This window comes from Trematomus bernacchii, unplaced genomic scaffold, assembly GCF_902827165.1.
Source record: "Trematomus bernacchii unplaced genomic scaffold, fTreBer1.1, whole genome shotgun sequence".
NCBI classification, from domain to species: domain Eukaryota; kingdom Metazoa; phylum Chordata; class Actinopteri; order Perciformes; family Nototheniidae; genus Trematomus; species Trematomus bernacchii.
Genome location: NW_022987698.1, coordinates 1,710,342 through 1,731,484, shown reverse-complemented (window position 1 = coordinate 1,731,484; position 21,143 = coordinate 1,710,342). Strand labels below are relative to the sequence as shown.

The 21,143-nt window shown below is 43.3% G+C and overlaps 4 non-coding genes across 4 annotated transcripts; all 4 read right to left on the bottom strand.

Moving 5' to 3' along the window:
- Positions 1–1,998: 1,998 nt before the first annotated feature.
- On the bottom strand, positions 1,999–2,070 carry trnaa-ugc. Its single transcript has one exon. It is a non-coding gene; the product is annotated as a tRNA-Ala (tRNA).
- A 5,109-nt stretch (positions 2,071–7,179) lies between these two features.
- On the bottom strand, positions 7,180–7,251 carry trnaa-ugc. The gene has a single exon. It is a non-coding gene; the product is annotated as a tRNA-Ala (tRNA).
- Positions 7,252–14,137: 6,886 nt separating this feature from the next.
- Positions 14,138–14,209, bottom strand: trnaa-agc. Its single transcript has one exon. It is a non-coding gene; the product is annotated as a tRNA-Ala (tRNA).
- A 6,499-nt stretch (positions 14,210–20,708) lies between these two features.
- On the bottom strand, positions 20,709–20,780 carry trnaa-ugc. The gene has a single exon. It is a non-coding gene; the product is annotated as a tRNA-Ala (tRNA).
- Positions 20,781–21,143: the final 363 nt, after the last annotated feature.

Below are 21,143 nucleotides of genomic sequence, written 5' to 3'. Positions count from 1 at the left end.
GAACTACAACCTTGACATAAGTCATAAAAAGGGGGCCGATCATGTTCTTGCCGATGCACTATCTCGTGCTTCATTAATAAAACAGATATTTCAACGTGAGCCTACTTTGTTCATGTACTGTTGAGGTTCATTTCAGTAGTTGTGTGCTATAATGTATTTACAAAGTGTGAAGAGGAGGCAACTTTAGAATAGGGAACCTGTTCAGGTCAATTAGAGTCAAATTAGCTTGTTGGTTATGAACAAGACTTTACTTTAAAATAGGGAATATATTCTTAGATAGAAATACCTAATTTTTTGTTATTTAGACATATTGAGGAGAGCATATTAAGACCAAAGCTCATGGACAACAACTTCCTTACTTACAATAAATAAGGACTAATTAGAGGGTTATTGAGGAAAAACTCTCAACTAATGGCCTATTACTTGTAGAATATAGTCATGTAGAATAAGGCATTAATACGTGTTTTATAATGACTAATAAAGAGCCAATATACTGCTAATATGCATGTTAATTAACAACTAGTTGATGGTTAATTTGTGTACCTTAATATAAAGTTGTACCGGTTATATGATGAACATTGATGTCTATGTGCCTTATTCTATATTCTAAGTCAATATATTGAGATAGTAAGTCAATATATTGACTTACAGGATTTTTTTTTTTTTCCTGTGGCGCAAACAGGCTTCCATAGGTATCACTGTCACAGGTCCATCCATCCATCTTCTCCCGCTTATCCGTGGTCGGGTCGCGGAGGTAGCAGTTCCAGCAGAGAGCCCCAAACTTTCCTTTCCCTGGCCACATCAACCAGCTTTGACTGGGGGATCCCAAGGCGCTCCCAGGCCAGCGAAGAGATATAATCCCTCCACATGGTCCTAGGTCTACCCCTCGGTCTCTTCCCAGCTGGACGCGCCTGGAACCCCTCCCTAGGGAGGCGCCCAGGTGGCATCCTTACTAGGTAGGTGCCTGAACCACCTCAACTGGCTCCTTTCGACGTGAAGGAGGAGCGGTTCAACTCCGAGTCCCTCCCGGATGACTGAACTTCTCACCTTATTCCTAAGGGAGACGCCAGCCACCCTGCGGAGAAAACCCATCTCGGCCGCTTGTATCCGCGATCTGTCACAGGTCTGTGGTGATCAGAGGTCGCGTTAACCGAATATTTTCCGTCTATGACGTAATTTTTCCAAGAATGACGGAAATATCTGAAAGCAGTCCGTCATTTTGACAGATTAGAACACAACTCGGAACAGCGCCAAAATGTCCACCAGCGGCCCACATTATATTACATCCTTATGGCCAGGTCGACTGAGGGCGATCTACTGTACTCTACTTTAACTATTATTTAGTAATTCACACCCCTGTCCAGTTGGTGGCGAGTGTGTGCATATTAAGTAGCTATTGTCTAGTCTTGTATTTGACCTCGTTGATTTCCTCGTTGTTTAACCGGCTTTAGCAATCGCAAAATGTCACGGCAGCTGAGTGTCCGAAGCTTTTTTAATAAGCCCAGTAATTGTGATGGTGTGGATAAACGAGGTGAAAGAAGAGGGATTGATGCAGTGGAGGATGAAGGACAAGCCAGTAAGACTAACACTGACAACGTTCAGCCAGCAGCAGAGGGACAAGCAAGTGGCAAGGAAAAAATAAATCATTCATATTCGTTTCGACATGAAAAGTGACCGCACGGTCGGTGTCTCTGTTCATCTTTTTTTTTCTCCATGCCCTTAAAAGTTCTGTATGAATCATAAAAAAAAGGAATGAATGAACATTTGCTGCTTAGTACCCAAACATAAATATTAAATATGTCTCATCATTAAAACATGAAAAATAAAATGACGGGTAATAATGGATTATGACGGAAATGTTACGATCCTGTCCGTCAAAATGACAGACAACGAAAAAGTCTAACGCAACCACTGGTGGTGATAATGATTTGTTCTGCATTTGGGACTTGTACCGGTTCCCAAACCAAATCCCATCGGATTGAACCACTTCAAAACGAGTGGAGATGCCGGGGATTGAACCCGGGGCCTCATACATGCAAAGCATGCGCTCTACCACTGAGCTACATCCCCAGTTATAACCAACAAGAACGTTACAGTTTACAACACGCATTTACTCAAATATTAGACGTTAATATTAGACAAACTATATTATAGCTTTGAAAGTCAAGTCAAAGTCAACTTACCTCACCTCCGCTCAGACATTTTATCACCATACGCACACCTATAACTAGGTCAACAAGAGCTGCAACAAGAGGAGATTACGTTGTTCCATTAAGGAAGAGTTCATTCAGCCAATATTCATTTTCTTTTAAAGCTGTACAACAGTGGAACTCAATCCCTGTAACGATTAGAGAACAAAACACATGCAGTTTATTCAAATCTAATTTAAAAACATGGCTAGTGGAAAATCAGCTCTGTCAACACTGACACAATCTGCACTTTACAACGCTCTGTTTGTACACATGTGCCTTGACCTGTTGCTATCTGTCTGCTTTGTGAATATGTATTTTTGTTTTTATGTTTTTATATATGCTTTTATCATAATATAAGCATCTATGTTGAATGTTGTTTTACTGATTGTATTTACTGTATTTACTGCTTGGGAGCTACTATTAAAATGACCACGCCTAAATGATCTACCTACAGGGCCGCCCCTGCCCAATCTGTGTCTTGAGCGGGGGGGGGGGGGACTAAACGACGGATAAACTGTGGCGCGCTTACACTAATTGCGCCGCATAAGCGTATAATAGTGCGCCGCATTTGCGCTTCAGATGAGGAGGTGAGGCCCCCTCATAACTGCATGAACCTGTATGGCACAATACAACTCAGACTGGCTTACCTGTACATCAATCAAGTGGCAAATGCCATAGTAAGTTTTTTTCTTTATTTTGTTCTTCTTTTTTTGTCACTGCCAATGCGATCTACCCACACTACCCTTGCCATCGACCGGTCGATTGCAATCGACGTATTGGGCACCCCTGGTCTACATCGTGCTTGCTCCTTGGCTAGGGAAGCTCTGACCTCTACCCAGGGGAAGATGAAGAAATGCTACGATCAGAAGGCGGTAGCGCGCTTGTTTCAGCCAGGTGACAAGGTGTTGGTTCTATTGCCTGTACCTGGTTCTGCTCTGTCTACTAAATGTTCTGGTCCTTATGTTGTAGATAAGAAGCTCGGTGAAACAAACTACGCCATTCAAACACCTGACCGCAGACGTCCTACCAGAGTGTGTCATATCAACATGCTGAAGAAGTACTGCTCCAGGGATGACCAAAACGAGTCTTCCAAAGCTCACCAGGTGGGGACAACCGTCTCTCCTATGGCTTCAGTTTCGAGGGTGAGCTCAAATGAGGATGAGTTGGTGATGTGCAGTGCAACACCACAGGGGGCAAGACTAAGCAATACTGAGGTATTGGCTGATTTGCCCAATTACTTGTCTAATCTCCCTGATAACCAAGAAAGTGATATACAGAAGCTGATATTTGACTTTGCATGTCTTTTTAATGACACTCCCTCACACACTTCTGTCCTAGCTCATGATGTGGTCTTAACCAACCCTTTGCCCATCAAACAGCGTGCGTATAGGGTTAACCCAGTTAAGAGAGAGGTTATGAAAAGGGAAGTTGAGTATCTACTTAAAAACGGATTTGCAAGGCCTAGTTCCAGTTCATGGAGTTCCCCTTGTGTGCTAGACACAAAGTCAGATGGAAGTCCCAGATTCTGCACTGACTTTCGCAAGGTTAATGCTGTCACTGTCCCCGATGCACACCCGTTACCGCTCATTGATGACGGCATCGATGAAATCGGTACTGCACAATTTGTCAGTAAGCTGGACATGTTAAAGGGATGCTGGCAAGTTCCTTTAACACAGCGTGCTTCCGATATCTCAGCCTTTGTGACCCCTGACAGCTTCCTTCAGTACACTGTGATGCCTTTCGGTATATGTAACGCACCTGCCACCTTTCAGAGGCTTGTAAATCTTGTATTAGGACATATTCCAAACTGTAAGGCAAATCTGGACGACATTGTTTTCTATTCTAATGACTGGGCTAGCCACGTGTCTACCTTAAGAGAAGTTTTTAAGTGCTTGTCGGCCGCATCCCTAACGTTATACCTTGCCAAATGTGAGTTTGGAAAAGGTACCGTTCTCTACCTTGGTCAGCAGGTTGGTCGAGGGCAGGTGTGCCCTGATGATGCAAAGATCAGGGGAATTGCCTCCCTCCCAGTGCCATCCACCAGAAGGGAACTTCGCCGCTTCCTAGGAATGGCAGGGGTACTATCGCCGTTTCTGCAGAAACTTCTCCTCGGTGGCGGCCCCGCTCACTACGTTGACCAGTCCCTCAAAGCCTTTCGTTTGGTCCGGTGAGTGTCAACAGTCATTTGAGAGCCTTAAAGGTATTCTGTGTTGCACTCCTGTTCTTTCTGCACCAGACTTTTCGAAGCCATTCAAGCTCGAGGTCGATGCCAGTGGAGTTGGGACAGGGGCTGTTCTTCTACAAGAAGATGCACAGGCCATCGATCACCCCGTGAGTTACTACTCCCGAAAGTTTAACAAACATCAGTTGAAGTACTCTCCGATTGAAAAAGAAGCTTTAGCTCTATTGTTTGCCTTGCAGCACTTTGAGGTGTATCTTGGCTCCAGTGTAAAACCTATTAAGGTATACACTGATCACAATCCCCTGGTTTTTCTTGCAAGGATGTACAACCACAATCAACGCCTTATGCGTTGTAGAGATGGGCGAGTCCTGATTCATCCGGATCATTAACTCGGATCCTAGAAATGAGCTGGTCGTGACGAGTCTCCCCTCTCCATTAACCCGAGTCCTTGAGTCCCACACTTGGTGTGACGTACAAATTAAAACTATAAATTGCGTCACTCGCTACTCTCTTTATAACATGTAAAATCACATTACAACGTACCCCAGTCCATCTGCCTACCCTTTAGCAAGTATACAGGATAGCTGCCTGCCAGAAGTTATCGTTTGGCTCAGGGGAGGGGACGTGGATCAGTGAAACTTCCTGCAGACTCGTGGGGACTCAGAGGAGCCGACGGCTCCTAACCGTAATAGCATAGCAGATCCAGAGATCCATACTCGTCATGTGCACGAGTGCACCCGGCTCCCGCACGAGTCAACAGCAGACTCGCAGATTCGCAGATTCGCAGATTCGCAGATTCGCAAATCCTGACTCGCTGCAACACACAGCGGATCAGACTCGTGCGGACTCGGAGCCGTAACCATATAGCAGCAGATCCAGAGATCCAGCAGACTCGTCGTCATGCACGAGTCAACAGCAGACTCAGATTCGCAAATCCTGACTCACTGTGAAACACACAGCAGAGCAGACTCGTGCGGACTCGGAGCCGTATATAGCAGCAGATCCAGAGATCCAGCAGACTCGTCCTCATGCACGAGTCAACAGCAGACTCAGATTCGCCAAATCGAAAAATAACCCTTTTTTTTGTGATCAACATTTTTTATTAAAGCAAAATACACTGTGTAGCGGAGGTTAATATAACGTCAGTTTAATAGATAGATAGATAGATAGTACTTTATTGATCCCAAATTGGGAAATTGTTGTTACAGCAGCATAAAAGGCATTTTACAATAAAACAAAACTACAAAATATACAAGAATAGAAAGAAAAATAAAATAAAATATAAAATATAAAATATACATGTCGAAATAGAAAATATACATGCAGATATTATATATATATATATACAAATATATATATATATATTCAAAATATATGGAATAATAATATGCTCGTGAAATGCATCAACTTTTCGGTTTCACCGATAGGATTTCTACGGTCTTGGTGATGCTGACTCATATGACTCAAATGACTCGTATGATCCGGATCTCTTCAATGACTGACTCAGAAGACTCTGAGTCCGTAAAAGGATCCGGATTTGCCATCTCTAATGCGTTGGTCATTGATAGTCCAGAACTACAACCTTGACATAAGTCATAAAAAGGGGGCCGATCATGTTCTTGCCGATGCACTACCTAGTGCTTCATTAATAAAACAGATATTTCAATGTGAGCCTACTTTGTTCATGTACTGTTGAGGTTCATTTCAGTAGTTGTGTGCTATAATGTATTTACAAAGTGTGAAGAGGAGGCAACTTTAGAATAGGGAACCTGTTCAGGTCAATTAGAGTCAAATTAGCTTGTTGTTTATGAATAAGACTTCACTTTAAAATAGGGAATATATTCTTAGATAGAAATACCTAATTTTTAGTTATTTAGACATATTGAGGAGAGCATATTAAGACCAAAGCTCATGGACAACAACTTCCTTACTTACAATAAATAAGGACTAATTAGAGGGTTATTGAGGAAAAACTCTCAACTAATGGCCTATTACTTGTAGAATATAGTCATGTAGAATAAGGCATTAATACGTGTTTTATAATGACTAATAAAGAGCCAATATACTGCTAATATGCATGTTAATTAACAACTAGTTGATGGTTAATTTGTGTACCTTAATATAAAGTTGTACCGGTTATATGATGAACATTGATGTCTATGTGCCTTATTCTATATTCTAAGTCAATATATTGAGATAGTAAGTCAATATATTGAGATAGTAAGTCAATATATTGACTTACAGGATTTTTTTTTTTTTCCTGTGGCGCAAACAGGCTTCCATAGGTATCACTGTCACAGGTCCATCCATCCATCTTCTCCCGCTTATCCGTGGTCGGGTCGCGGAGGTAGCAGTTCCAGCAGAGAGCCCCAAACTTTCCTTTCCCTGGCCACATCAACCAGCTTTGACTGGGGGATCCCAAGGCGCTCCCAGGCCAGCGAAGAGATATAATCCCTCCACATGGTCCTAGGTCTACCCCTCGGTCTCTTCCCAGCTGGACGCGCCTGGAACCCCTCCCTAGGGAGGCGCCCAGGTGGCATCCTTACTAGGTAGGTGCCTGAACCACCTCAACTGGCTCCTTTCGACGTGAAGGAGGAGCGGTTCAACTCCGAGTCCCTCCCGGATGACTGAACTTCTCACCTTATTCCTAAGGGAGACGCCAGCCACCCTGCGGAGAAAAACCCATCTCGGCCGCTTGTATCCGCGATCTGTCACAGGTCTGTGGTGATAATGATTTGTTCTGCATTTGGGACTTGTACCGGTTCCCAAACCAAATCCCATCGGATTGAACCACTTCAAAACAAGTGGAGATGCCGGGGATTGAACCCGGGGCCTCATACATGCAAAGCATGCGCTCTACCACTGAGCTACATCCCCAGTTATAACCAACAAGAACGTTACAGTTTACAACACGCATTTACTCAAATATTAGACGTTAATATTAGACAAACTATATTTTAGCTTTGAAAGTCAAGTCAAAGTCAACTTACCTCACCTCCGCTCAGACATTTTATCACCATACGCACACCTATAACTAGGTCAACAAGAGCTGCAACAAGAGGAGATTACGTTGTTCCATTAAGGAAGAGTTCATTCAGCCAATATTCATTTTCTTTTAAAGCTGTACAACAGTGGAACTCAATCCCTGTAACGATTAGAGAACAAAACACATGCAGTTTATTCAAATCTAATTTAAAAACATGGCTAGTGGAAAATCAGCTCTGTCAACACTGACACAATCTGCACTTTACAACGCTCTGTTTGTACACATGTGCCTTGACCTGTTGCTATCTGTCTGCTTTGTGAATATGTATTTTTGTTTTTATGTTTTTATATATGCTTTTATCATAATATAAGCATCTATGTTGAATGTTGTTTTACTGATTGTATTTACCTGTCATTTGAAGTGACATTTTTTTTTAGGATGACTTTCAACATCTGTCCATGGACTGCAGATGAAAAATAGCCTGTTGGCTAACTCTGGCGCATTTACAGAAATGTTAATCAATGTGCACTGTCCCTGTCAAATAAATAAAAAACATTAAAAAAAATTGTATTGTCAATCTTTCAGTTTGTGTGTAGGCTACAGACAAACTGACCCGGTCTGCTGGTGCTGGATCACCCAGTAACAGCTCAGAGCTTGTACAACTGCCTGCCACTCGGGAAGAATTCATGGCAGCCCAGTTAAGTGATGAAACACTTTCTAAATGTCTCTCTTCTGTTATCAGTCAGGAAGAGGCCAAGTCAAAGAAGATGGCCTACATTATGGAAGATGGCCTATTAAAGCGTCGCTGGATTAGTGATGCCTGTGAGGAGTCAGACTCCTTTGCAATTTATCAGGTTGTTGTGCCAACAGCCTATCGTTCTCAGGTGATGTCCTTGGCTCATGATCATCCGTGGTCAGGTCGCATGGGGGTAACAAAAACGTGTGAAAGAGTTTTAAAAGATTTATTTTGGCCAGGACTCAAGTCTGATGTAGTTCTTTATTGTCGAACATGTCATGTGTGCCAAGTTGCTGGTAAACCGAATCAGGTGATTCACCCTGCTCCTCTCATTCCCATTCCAGTAATGGGAGAGCCATTTGATAGGGTGATTGTGGATTGTGTGGGACCCTTGTCAAAAACTAAAACTGGAAACCAGTTTCTCTTAACTGTCATGTGTGCCTCCACTAGGTTCCCAGAAGCCATCCCACTACGGAAAATCACTGCCCCGGTCATCACCAAGGCACTTCTGAAGTTTTTCTCCATGAAGGTAGTTCAAACAGACCAAGGTACCAACTTCATGTCTAAAGTGTTTGCCCGGGTACTTGACACCTTAGGTATCAAGCATGTGACATCCAGCCCATATCATCCTGAAAGTCAGGGGGCATTAGAGAGCTTTCACCAGAATATGCAATGCATGTTAAGAAAACATTGCCACGAGTCTCATAAAGATTGGGATGACGGTGTTCCTTTAGTGTTATTTGCTGCCTGTGAAGCTGTTCAGGAGTCTCTAGGTTTTAGTCCTGCTGAGCTAGTGTTTGGACATGAGGTCAGAGGTCCTCTAAGAGTTCTTAAAGAGCATTTGATCATGCCAACGACAAAAGTTTGCAGTATCCCGGAGTATGTCGCCAAACTTAGGGATCGTCTACATCAGGGGTGCCCACACCTTTTCAGCTTGGGAGCTACTATTAAAATGACCACGCCCAAATGATCTACCTACAGGGCCGCCCCTGCCCAATCTGTGTCTTGAGCGGGGGGGGGGGGGACTAAACGACGGATAAACTGTGGCACACTTACACTAATTGCGCCGCATAAGCGTATAATAGTGCGCCGCATTTGCACTTCAGATGAGGAGGTGAGGCCCCCTCATAACTGCATGAACCCGTATGGCACAATACAACTCAGACTGGTTTACCTGTACATCAATCAAGTGGCAAATGCCATAGTACGTTTTTTTCTTTATTTTGTTCTTCTTTTTTTGTCACTGCCAATGCGATCTACCCACACTACCCTTGCCATCGACCGGTCGATTGCAATCGACGTATTGGGCACCCCTGGTCTACATCGTGCTTGCTCCCTTGGCTAGGGAAGCTCTTCCAGGGGAAGATGAAGAAACGCTACGATCAGAAGGCGGTAGCGCTTGTTTCAGCCAGGTGACAAGGTGTTGGTTCTATTGCCTGTACCTGGTTCTGCTCTGTCTACTAAATGTTCTGGTCCTTATGTTGTAGATAAGAAGCTTGGTGAAACAAACTACGTCATTCAAACACCTGACCGCAGACGTCCTACCAGAGTGTGTCATATCAACATGCTGAAGAAGTACTGCTCCAGGGATGACCAAAACGAGTCTTCCAAAGCTCACCAGGTGGGGACAACCGTCTCTCCTATGGCTTCAGTTTCGAGGGTGAGCTCAAATGAGGATGAGTTGGTGATGCGCAGTGCAACACCACAGGGGGCAAGACTAAGCAATACTGAGGTATTGGCTGATTTGCCCAATTACTTGTCTCATCTCCCTGATAACCAAGAAAGTGATATACAGAAGCTGATATTTGACTTTGCATGTCTTTTTAATGACACTCCCTCACACACTTCTGTCCTAGCTCATGATGTGGTCTTAACCAACCCTTTGCCCATCAAACAGCGTGCGTATAGGGTTAACCCAGTTAAGAGAGAGGTTATGAAAAGGGAAGTTGAGTATCTACTTAAAAACGGATTTGCAAGGCCTAGTTCCAGTTCATGGAGTTCCCCTTGTGTGCTAGACACAAAGTCAGATGGAAGTCCCAGATTCTGCACTGACTTTCGCAAGGTTAATGCTGTCACTGTCCCCGATGCACACCCGTTACCGCTCATTGATGACTGCATAGATGAAATCGGTCCTGCACAATTTGTCAGTAAGCTGGACATGTTAAAGGGATGCTGGCAAGTTCCTTTAACACAGCGTGCTTCCGATATCTCAGCCTTTGTGACCCCTGACAGCTTCCTTCAGTACACTGTGATGCCTTTCGGTATATGTAACGCACCTGCCACCTTTCAGAGCTTGTAAATCTTGTATTAGGACATATTCCAAACTGTAAGGCATATCTGGACGACATTGTTTTCTTTTCTAAAGACTGGGCTAGCCACGTGTCTACCTTAAGAGAAGTTTTTAAGTGCTTGTCGGCCGCATCCCTAACGTTATACCTTGCCAAATGTGAGTTTGGAAAAGGTACCGTTCTCTACCTTGGTCAGCAGGTTGGTCGAGGGCAGGTGTGCCCTGATGATGCAAAGATCAGGGCAATTGCCTCCCTCCCAGTGCCATCCACCAGAAGGGAACTTCGCCGCTTCCTAGGAATGGTAGGGTACTATCGCCGTTTCTGCAGAAACTTCTCCTCGGTGGCGGCCCCGCTCACTACGTTGACCAGTCCCTCAAAGCCTTTCGTTTGGTCCGGTGAGTGTCAACAGTCATTTGAGAGCCTTAAAGGTATTCTGTGTTGCACTCCTGTTCTTTCTGCACCAGACTTTTCGAAGCCATTCAAGCTCGAGGTCGATGCCAGTGGAGTTGGGACAGGGGCTGTTCTTCTACAAGAAGATGCACAGGCCATCGATCCCCCCGTGAGTTACTACTCCCGAAAGTTTAACAAACATCAGTTGAAGTACTCTACGATTGAAAAATAAGCTTTAGCTCTATTGTTTGCCTTGCAGCACTTTGAGGTGTATCTTGGCTCCAGTGTAAAACCTATTAAGGTATACACTGATCACAATCCCCTGGTTTTTCTTGCAAGGATGTACAACCACAATCAACGCCTTATGTGTTGCTCATTGATTGTCCAGAACTACAACCTTGACATAAGTCATAAAAAGGGGGCCGATCATGTTCTTGCCGATGCACTATCTCGTGCTTCATTAATAAAACAGATATTTCAATGTGAGCCTACTTTGTTCATGTACTGTTGAGGTTCATTTCAGTAGTTGTGTGCTATAATGTATTTACAAAGTGTGAAGAGGAGGCAACTTTAGAATAGGGAACCTGTTCAGGTCAATTAGAGTCAAATTAGCTTGTTGGTTATGAACAAGACTTTACTTTAAAATAGGGAATATATTCTTAGATAGAAATACCAAATTTTTAGTTATTTAGACATATTGAGGAGAGCATATTAAGACCAAAGCTCATGTACAACAACTTCCTTACTTGCAATAAATAAGGACTAATTAGAGGGTTATTGAGGAAAAACTCTCAACTAATGGCCTATTACTTGTAGAATATAGTCATGTAGAATAAGGCATTAATACGTGTTTTATAATGACTAATAAAGAGCCAATATACTGCTAATATGCATGTTAATTAACAACTAGTTGATGGTTAATTTGTGTACCTTAATATAAAGTTGTACCGGTTATATGATGAACATTGATGTCTATGTGCCTTATTCTATATTCTAAGTCAATATATTGAGATAGCTAAGTCAATATATTGAGATAGTAAGTCAATATATTGAGATAGCTAAGTCAATATATTGAGATAGTAAGTCAATATATTGAGATAGCAAAGTCAATATATTGAGATAGTAAGTCAATATATTGAGATAGTAAGTCAATATATTGAGATAACTAAGTCAATATATTGAGATAGTAAGTCAATATATTGAGATAGCTAAGACAATATATTGAGATAGTAAGTCAATATATTGAGATAGTAAGTCAATATATTGAGATAGCTAAGTCAATATATTGAGATAGTAAGTCAATATATTGAGATAGTAAGTCAATATATTGAGATAGCTAAGTCAATATATTGAGATAGTAAGTCAATATATTGAGATAGTAAGTCAATATATTGACTTACAGGATTTTTTTTTTTTTCCTGTGGCGCAAACAGGCTTCCATAGGTATCACTGTCACAGGTCCATCCATCCATCTTCTCCCGCTTATCCGTGGTCGGGTCGCGGAGGTAGCAGTTCCAGCAGAGAGCCCCAAACTTTCCTTTCCCTGTACACATCAACCAGCTTTGACTGGGGGATCCCAAGGCGCTCCCAGGCCAGCGAAGAGATATAGTCAGGGGTGCACATAACTGGTACGCAGGTACGCATGCGCGGCAACAATCTGAAATGCGTAACGTCACTTGTGTCACAACGCGCCTTTGCGTACCTGATAGGTCATCAAAACAAAACACATATTTCGCCTACACCATGTTTCTTGTCAATACTCAGTGGAGTAAATTATTAGACATGTCCAAAAAAAACAAGACATTAAGCAGCCACTTTGCCGTTTCGCTCCCTGCTAAAATCTTCAGACTTTCTATGACTGATTGAACTGGGTGCTGGCCGTGCCGCGCAGGACATAACCGACGGACCTGTGAAGCTTCAACAGGAGGCAGAGGCTTAGATCACTGGACGACAGAGTTGGTCGCCGTGTGCACAGACGGAGCTGCTGTTAACGTCGGTGTGTACAACAGAATTGTACCAAAACTACGTCAACTGGCTGCGGTGGGAGACTCCCCCTGTGCACATTCTGTGCCCCGCGCACACACTGGAGAACTGCGCAAAATCAGCTGATCACAACGTTCACGCTCTGTGGTCAAGCTGCTGCAGTTTTATTTACAACAAAGTGGAGTAAAACCACACAGCTGCAAACTTACTCAGGCTGTTAATGGAAGAGTTTGAAATCAGACAGAGGTGGAAGAAGTGTTACTTAAGTAAAATTAGAAAGTATTATCATCAAAATCTAGTTAAAGTAGCGACAGTAAAAGTAGTCATTTTGCAGATTGGTCCATTTCATAATAATGTATATGATATGTTTTTATAATTATTGATCATTAAAGTGTTTAAAAATTTGTTTGAATGACTTTGTATACTGCAGGGTAGCTTGTGGATTTACTCCAGGTGGAACTAAAGTCTGATTTAACACTTGATTATATTTTCACATTATTCATCCACATCTGTAAAGTAACTAAAGGTATTAAATAAATGTAGTGAAAGAAAGTACATGATTTACCTCTGAACTGTAGTGGAGTAGAAGTACAAAGTAGCATAAAATAGAAACACTCAAGTAAACTACAAGTATCTTAAATTGTACCTAAGTACAGTACTTGAATAAGTGTACTTTGTTACTTCCCACCTCTGAAATCAGATACGACTTCAAGTCATGTGATAATTTCTTAGTATTTGATCCTTCAACTTGGCCTCAGGAAATGCAAGGACTTCACAGTTTTGGCAACAAGTTTTGGAGAAAGCAAATCGGAGGCTTACAAAGAGACAGGGAGGTGCATCTTTCATCATCTTCATCATCTAGCATGCAAGAAGTGTAATAGAGGACAGTGAAGGAGACACTGAGGAGGACAGTGAGGAAGACTGCACTTATTAACACCACGCTTCATGTGGGGTGAGTACCAAACGCTGTCTCCTGGTACTCATCTGAGTAACTCACTAAAAAAGTTATGTGCACACCTGGATATAGTCCCTCCACATGGTCCTAGGTCTACCCCTCGGTCTCTTCCCAGCTGGACGCGCCTGGAACCCCTCCCTAGGGAGGCGCCCAGGTGGCATCCTTACTAGGTAGGTGCCTGAACCACCTCAACTGGCTCCTTTCGACGTGAAGGAGGAGCGGTTCAACTCCGAGTCCCTCCCGGATGACTGAACTTCTCACCTTATTCCTAAGGGAGACGCCAACCACCCTGCGGAGAAAACCCATCTTGGCCGCTAGTATCCGCGATCTGTCACAGGTCTGTGGTGATAATGATTTGTTCTGCATTTGGAACTTGTACCGGTTCCCAAACCAAATCCCATCGGATTGAACCACTTCAAAACTAGTGGAGATGCCGGGGATTGAACCCGGGGCCTCATACATGCTAAGCATGCGCTCTACCACTGAGCTACATCCCCAGTTATAGCCAACAAGAACGTTACAGTTTACAACACGCATTTACTCAAATATTAGACGTTAATATTAGACAAACTATATTATAGCTTTGAAGTCAAGTCAAAGTCAACTTACCTCACCTCCGCTCAGACATTTATCACCATACGCACACCTATAACTATAGGTCAACAAGAGCTGCAACAAGAGGAGATTACGTTGTTCCATTAAGGAAGAGTTCATTCAGCCAATATTCATTTTCTTTTAAAGCTGTACAACAGTGGAACTCAATCCCTGTAACGATTAGAGAACAAAACACATGCAGTTTATTCAAATCTAATTTAAAAAACATGGTTAGTGGAAAATCAGCTCTGTCAACACTGACACAATCTGCACTTTACAACGCTCTGTTTGTACACATGTGCCTTGACCTGTTGCTATCTGTCTGCTTTGTGAATATGTATTTTTGTTTTTATGTTTTTATATATGCTTTTATCATAATATAAGCATCTATGTTGAATGTTGTTTTACTTATTGTATTTACCTGTCATTTGAAGTGACATTTTCTTTTTAGGATGACTTTCAACATCTGTCCATGGACTGCAGATGAAAAATAGCCTGTTGGCTAACCTCTGGCGCATTTACAGAAATGTTAATCAATGTGCACTGTCCCTGTCAAATAAATAAAAAAAATAAAAAAAACGTTATTGTCAATCTTTCAGTTTGTGTGTAGGCTACAGACAAACTAACCCGGTCTGCTGGTGCTGGATCACCCAGTCACAGCTCAGAGCTTGTACAACTGCCTGCCACTCGGGAAGAATTCATGGCAGCCCAGTTAAGTGATGAAACACTTTCTAAATGTCTCTCTTCTGTTATCAGTCAGGAAGAGGCCAAGTCAAAGAAGATGGCATACATTATGGAAGATGGCCTATTAATGCGTCGCTGGATTAGTGATGCCTGTGAGGAGTCAGACTCCTTTGCAATTTATCAGGTTGTTGTGCCAACAGCCTATCGTTCTCAGGTGATGTCCTTGGCTCATGATCATCCGTGGTCAGGTCGCATGGGGGTAACAAAAACGTATGAAAGAGTTTTAAAACATTTATTTTGGCCAGGACTCAAGTCTGATGTAGTTCTTTATTGTCGAACATGTCATGTGTGCCAAGTTGCTGGTAAACCGAATCAGGTGATTCACCCTGCTCCTCTCATTCCCATTCCAGTAATGGGAGAGCCATTTGATAGGGTGATTGTGGATTGTGTGGGACCCTTGCCAAAAACTAAAACTGGAAACCAGTTTCTTTTAACTGTCATGTGTGCCTCCACTAGGTTCCCAGAAGCCATCCCACTACGGAAAATCACTGCCCCGGTCATCACCAAGGCACTTCTGAAGTTTTTCTCCATGAAGGTAGTTCAAACAGACCAAGGTACCAACTTCATGTCTAAAGTGTTTGCCCGGGTACTTGACACCTTAGGTATCAAGCATGTGACATCCAGCCCATATCATCCTGAAAGTCAGGGGGCATTAGAGAGGTTTCACCAGACTATGCAATGCATGTTAAGAAAACATTGCCACGAGTCTCATAAAGATTGGGATGACGGTGTTCCTTTAGTGTTATTTGCTGCCTGTGAAGCTGTTCAGGAGTCTCTAGGTTTTAGTCCTGCTGAGCTAGTGTTTGGACATGAGGTCAGAGGTCCTCTAAGAGTTCTTAAAGAGCATTTGATCATGCCAACGAAAAAGGTTTGCAGTATCCCGGAGTATGTCGCCAAACTTAGGGATCGTCTACATCAGGGGTGCCCACACTTTTTCAGCTTGGGAGCTACTATTAAAATGACCACGCCCAAATGATCTACCTACAGGGCCGTCCCTGCCCAATCTGTGTCTTGAGCGGGGGGGGGGGACTAAACGACGGATAAACTGTGGCGCGCTTACACTAATTGCGCCGCATAAGCGTATAATAGTGCGCCGCATTTGCGCTTCAAATGAGGAGGTGAGGCCCCCTCATAACTGCATGAACCCGTAGGGCACAATACAACTCAGACTGGCTTACCTGTACATCAATCAAGTGGCAAAATGCCATAGTACGTTTTTTCTTTATTTTGTTCTTCTTTTTTTGTCACTGCCAATGCGATCTACCCACACTACCCTTGCCATCGACCGGTCGATTGCAATCGACGTATTGGGCACCCTGGTCTACATCGTGCTTGCTCCTTGGCTAGGGAAGCTCTTCCAGGGGAAGATGAAGAAACGCTACGATCAGAAGGCGGTAGCGCGCTTGTTTCAGCCAGGTGACAAGGGTGTTGGTTCTATTGCCTGTACCTGGTTCTGCTCTGTCTACTAAATGTTCTGGTCCTTATGTTGTAGATAAGAAGCTCGGTGAAACAAACTACGTCATTCAAACACCTGACCGCAGACGTCCTACCAGAGTGTGTCATATCAACATGCTGAAGAAGTACTGCTCCAGGGATGACCAAAACGAGTCTTCCAAAGCTCACCAGGTGGGGACAACCGTCTCTCCTATGGCTTCAGTTTCGAGGGTGAGCTCAAATGAGGATGAGTTGGTGATGCGCAGTGCAACACCACAGGGGCAAGACTAAGCAATACTGAGGTATTGGCTGATTTGCCCAATTACTTGTCTCATCTCCCTGATAACCAAGAAAGTGATATACAGAAGCTGCTATTTGACTTTGCATGTCTTTTTAATGACACTCCCTCACACACTTCTGTCCTAGCTCATGATGTGGTCTTAACCAACCCTTTGCCCAGCAAACAGCGTGCGTATAGGGTTAACCCAGTTAAGAGAGAGGTTTATGAAAAGGAAGTTGAGTATCTACTTAAAAACGGATTTGGCAAGTCCTAGTTCCAGTTCATGGAGTTCCCCCTTGTGTGCTAGACACAAAGTCAGATGGAAGTCCCAGATTCTGCACTGACTTTCGCAAGGTTAATGCTGTCACTGTCCCCGATGCACACCCGTTACCGCTCATTGATGACTGCATCGATGAAATCGGTCCTGCACAATTTTGTCAGTAAGCTGGACATGTTAAAGGGATGCTGGCAAGTTCCTTTAACACAGCGTGCTTCCAATATCTCAGCCTTTGTGACCCCTGACAGCTTCCTTCAGTACACTGTGATGCCTTTCGGTATATGTAACGCACCTGCCACCTTTCAGAGGCTTGTACATCTTGTATTAGGACATATTCCAAACTGTAAGGCAATCTGGATGACATTGTTTTCTATTCTAATGACTGGGCTAGCCACGTGTCTACCTTAAGAGAAGTTTTTAAGTGCTTTCGGCCCGCATCCCTAACGTTATACCTTGGCCAAATGTGAGTTTGGAAAAGGTACCGTTCTCTACCTTGGTCAGCAGGTTGGTCGAGGGCAGGTTGTGCCCTGATGATGCAAAGATCAGGGGAATTGCCTCCCTCACAGTGCCATCCACCAGAAGGGAACTTCGCCGCTTCCTAGGAATGGCAGGGTACTATCGCCGTTTCTGCAGAACTTCTCCTCGGTGGCGGCCCCGCTCACTACGTTGACCAGTCCCTCAAAGCCTTTCGTTGGTCCGGTGAGTGTCAACAGTCATTTGAGAGCCTTAAAGGTATTCTGTGTTGCACACCTGTTCTTTCTGCACCAGACTTTTCGAAGCCATTCAAGCTCGAGGTCGATGCCAGTGGAGTTGGGACAGGCGCTGTTCTTCTACAAGAAGATGCACAGGCCATCAATCACCCCGTGAGTTACTACTCCCGAAAGTTTAACAACATCAGTTGAAGTACTCTACGATTGAAAAATAAGCTTAGCTCTATTGTTTGCCTTGCAGCACTTTGAGGTGTATCTTGGCTCCAGTGTAAAACCTATTAAGGTATACACTGATCACAATCCCCTGGTTTTTCTTGCAAGGATGTACAACCACAATCAACGCCTTATGCGTTGTAGAGATGGACGAGTCCTGATTCATCCGGATCATTAACTCGGATCCTAGAAATGAGCTGGTCGTGACGAGTCTCCCCCTCTCCATTAACCCGAGTCCTTGAGTCCCACACTTGGTGTGACGTACAAATTAAAACTATAAATTGCGTCACTCGCTACTCTCTTTATAACATGTAAAATCACATTACAACGTACCCCAGTCCATCTGCCTACCCTTAGCAAGTATACAGGATAGCTGCCTGCCAGAAGTTATCGTTGGCTCAGGGGAGGGGACGTGGATCAGTGAAACTTCCTGCAGACTCGTGGGGACTCAGAGGAGCCGACGGCTCTAACCGTAATAGCATAGCAGATCCAGAGATCCATACTCGTCATGTGCACGAGTGCACCCGGCTCCCGCACGAGTCAACAGCAGACTCGCAGATTCGCAGGATTCGCAGATTCGCAGATTCGCAGATTCGCAAATCCTGACTCGCTGCAACACACAGCGGATCAGACTCGTGCGGACTCGGAGCCGTAACCATATAGCAGCAGATCCAGAGATCCAGCAGACTCGTCGTCATGCACGAGTCAACACCAGACTCAGATTCGCAAATCCTGACTCGCTGCAACACACAGCAGAGCAGGACTCGTGCGGACTCGGAGCCGTAACATATAGCAGCAGATCCAGAGATCCAGCAGACTCGTCGTCATGCACGAGTCAACAGCAGACTCAGATTCGCAAATCCTGACTCACTGTGCAACACACAGCAGAGCAGACTCGTGCGGACTCGGAGCCGTATATAGCAGCAGATCCAGAGATCCAGCAGACTCGTCCTCATGCACGAGTCAACAGCAGACTCAGAATCGCCAAATCGCAAAATACCCTTTTTTTTGTGATCAACATTTTTTATAAAAGCAAAATACACTGTGTAGCGGAGGTTAATATATAACGTCAGTTTAATAGATAGATAGATAGTACTTTATTGATCCCAAATTGGGAAATGTTTGTTACAGCAGCATAAAAGGCATTTACAATAAAACAAAACTACAAAATATACAAGAATAGAAAGAAAAATAAAATAAAATATAAAATATAAAATATAAAATATACATGTCGAAATAGAAAATATACATGCAGATATTATATATATATATACAATATATATATATATATTCAAAATATATGGAATAATAATATGCTCGTGAAATGCATCAACTTTTCGGTTTCACCGATAGGATTTCTACGGTCTTGGTGATGCTGACCTCATATGACTCAAATGACTCGTATGATCCGGATCTCTCAATGACTGACTCAGAAGACCCTGAGTCCGTAAAAGGATCCGGATTTGCCATCTCTAATGCATTGGTCATTGATAGTCCAGAACTACAACCTTGACATAAGTCATAAAAAGGGGGCCGATCATGTTCTTGCCGATGCACTACCTAGTGCTTCATTAATAAAACAGATATTTCAATGTGAGCCTACTTTGTTCATGTACTGTTGAGGTTCCATTTTCAGTAGTTGTGTGCTATAATGTATTTACAAAGTGTGAAGAGGAGGCAACTTTAGAATAGGGGAACCTGTTCAGGTCAATTAGAGTCAAATTAGCTTGTTGGTTATGAACAAGACTTTACTTTAAAATAGGGAATATATTCTTAGATAGAAATACCACATTTTTAGTTATTAGACATATTTGAGGAGAGCATATTAAGACCCAAAGCTCATGTACAACAACGTCTTACTTGCAATAAATAAGGACTAATTAGAGGGTTATTGAGGAAACTCTCAACTAATGGCCTATTACTTGGAGAATATAGTCCATGTAGAATAAGGCATTAATACGTGTTTTATAATGACTAATAAAGAGCCAATATACTGCTAATATGCATGTTATTAACAACTAGTTTGATGGTTAATTTGTGTACCTTAATATAAAGTTGTACCGGTTATATGATGAACATTGATGTCTATGTGCCTTATTCTATATTCTAAGTCAATATATTGAGATAGTAAGTCAATATATTGAGATAGTAAGTCAATATATGACTTACAGGATTTTTTTTTTTTTTTTTCCTGTGGCGCAAACAGGCTTCCATAGGTATCACTGGTCACAGGTCCCATCCATCCATCTTCTCCCGCTTATCCGTGGTCGGGTCGCGGATGGTAGCAGTTCCAGCAGAGAGCCCCAAACTTTCCTTTCCCTGGCCACATCAACCAGCTTTTGACTGGGGGATCCCAAGGCGCTCCCAGGCCAGCGAAGAGAGAGATATAATCCCTCCACATGGTCCTAGGTCTACCCCTCGGTCTCTTCCCAGCTGGACGCGCCTGGAACCCCTCCCTAGGGAGGCGCCCAGGTGGCATCCTACTAGGTAGGTGCCTGAACCACCTCAACTGGCTCCTTTCGACGTGAAGGAGGAGCGGTTCAACTCCGAGTCCCTCCCGGATGACTGAACTTCTCACCTTATTCCTAAGGGAGACGCCAGCCACCCTGCGGAGAAAAACCCATCTCGGGCCGCTTGTATCCGCGATCTGTCACAGGTCTGTGGTGATAATGATTTGTTCTGCATTTGGGACTTGTACCGGTTCCCAAACCAAATCCCATCGGATTGAACCACTTCAAAACGAGTGGAGATGCCGGGGATTGAACCCGGGGCCTCATACATGCAAAGCATGCGCTCTACCACTGAGCTACATCCCCATTTATAACCAACAAGAACGTTACAAGTTTACAACACGCATTTACCTCAAATATTGACGTTAATATTAGACAAACTATATTTTAGCTTTGAAAGTCAAGTCAAAGTCAACTTACCTCACCTCCGCTCAGACATTTTATCACCATACGCACACCTATAACTAGGTCAACAAGAGCTGCAACAAGAGGAGATACGTTGTTCCATTAAGGAAGAGTTCATTCAGCCAATATTCATTTTCTTTTAAAGCTGTACAACATGGAACTCAATCCCTGTAACGATTAGAGAACAAAACACCTGCAGTTATTCAAATCTAATTTAAAAACATGGCTAGTGGAAAATCAGCTCTGTCAACACTGACACAATCT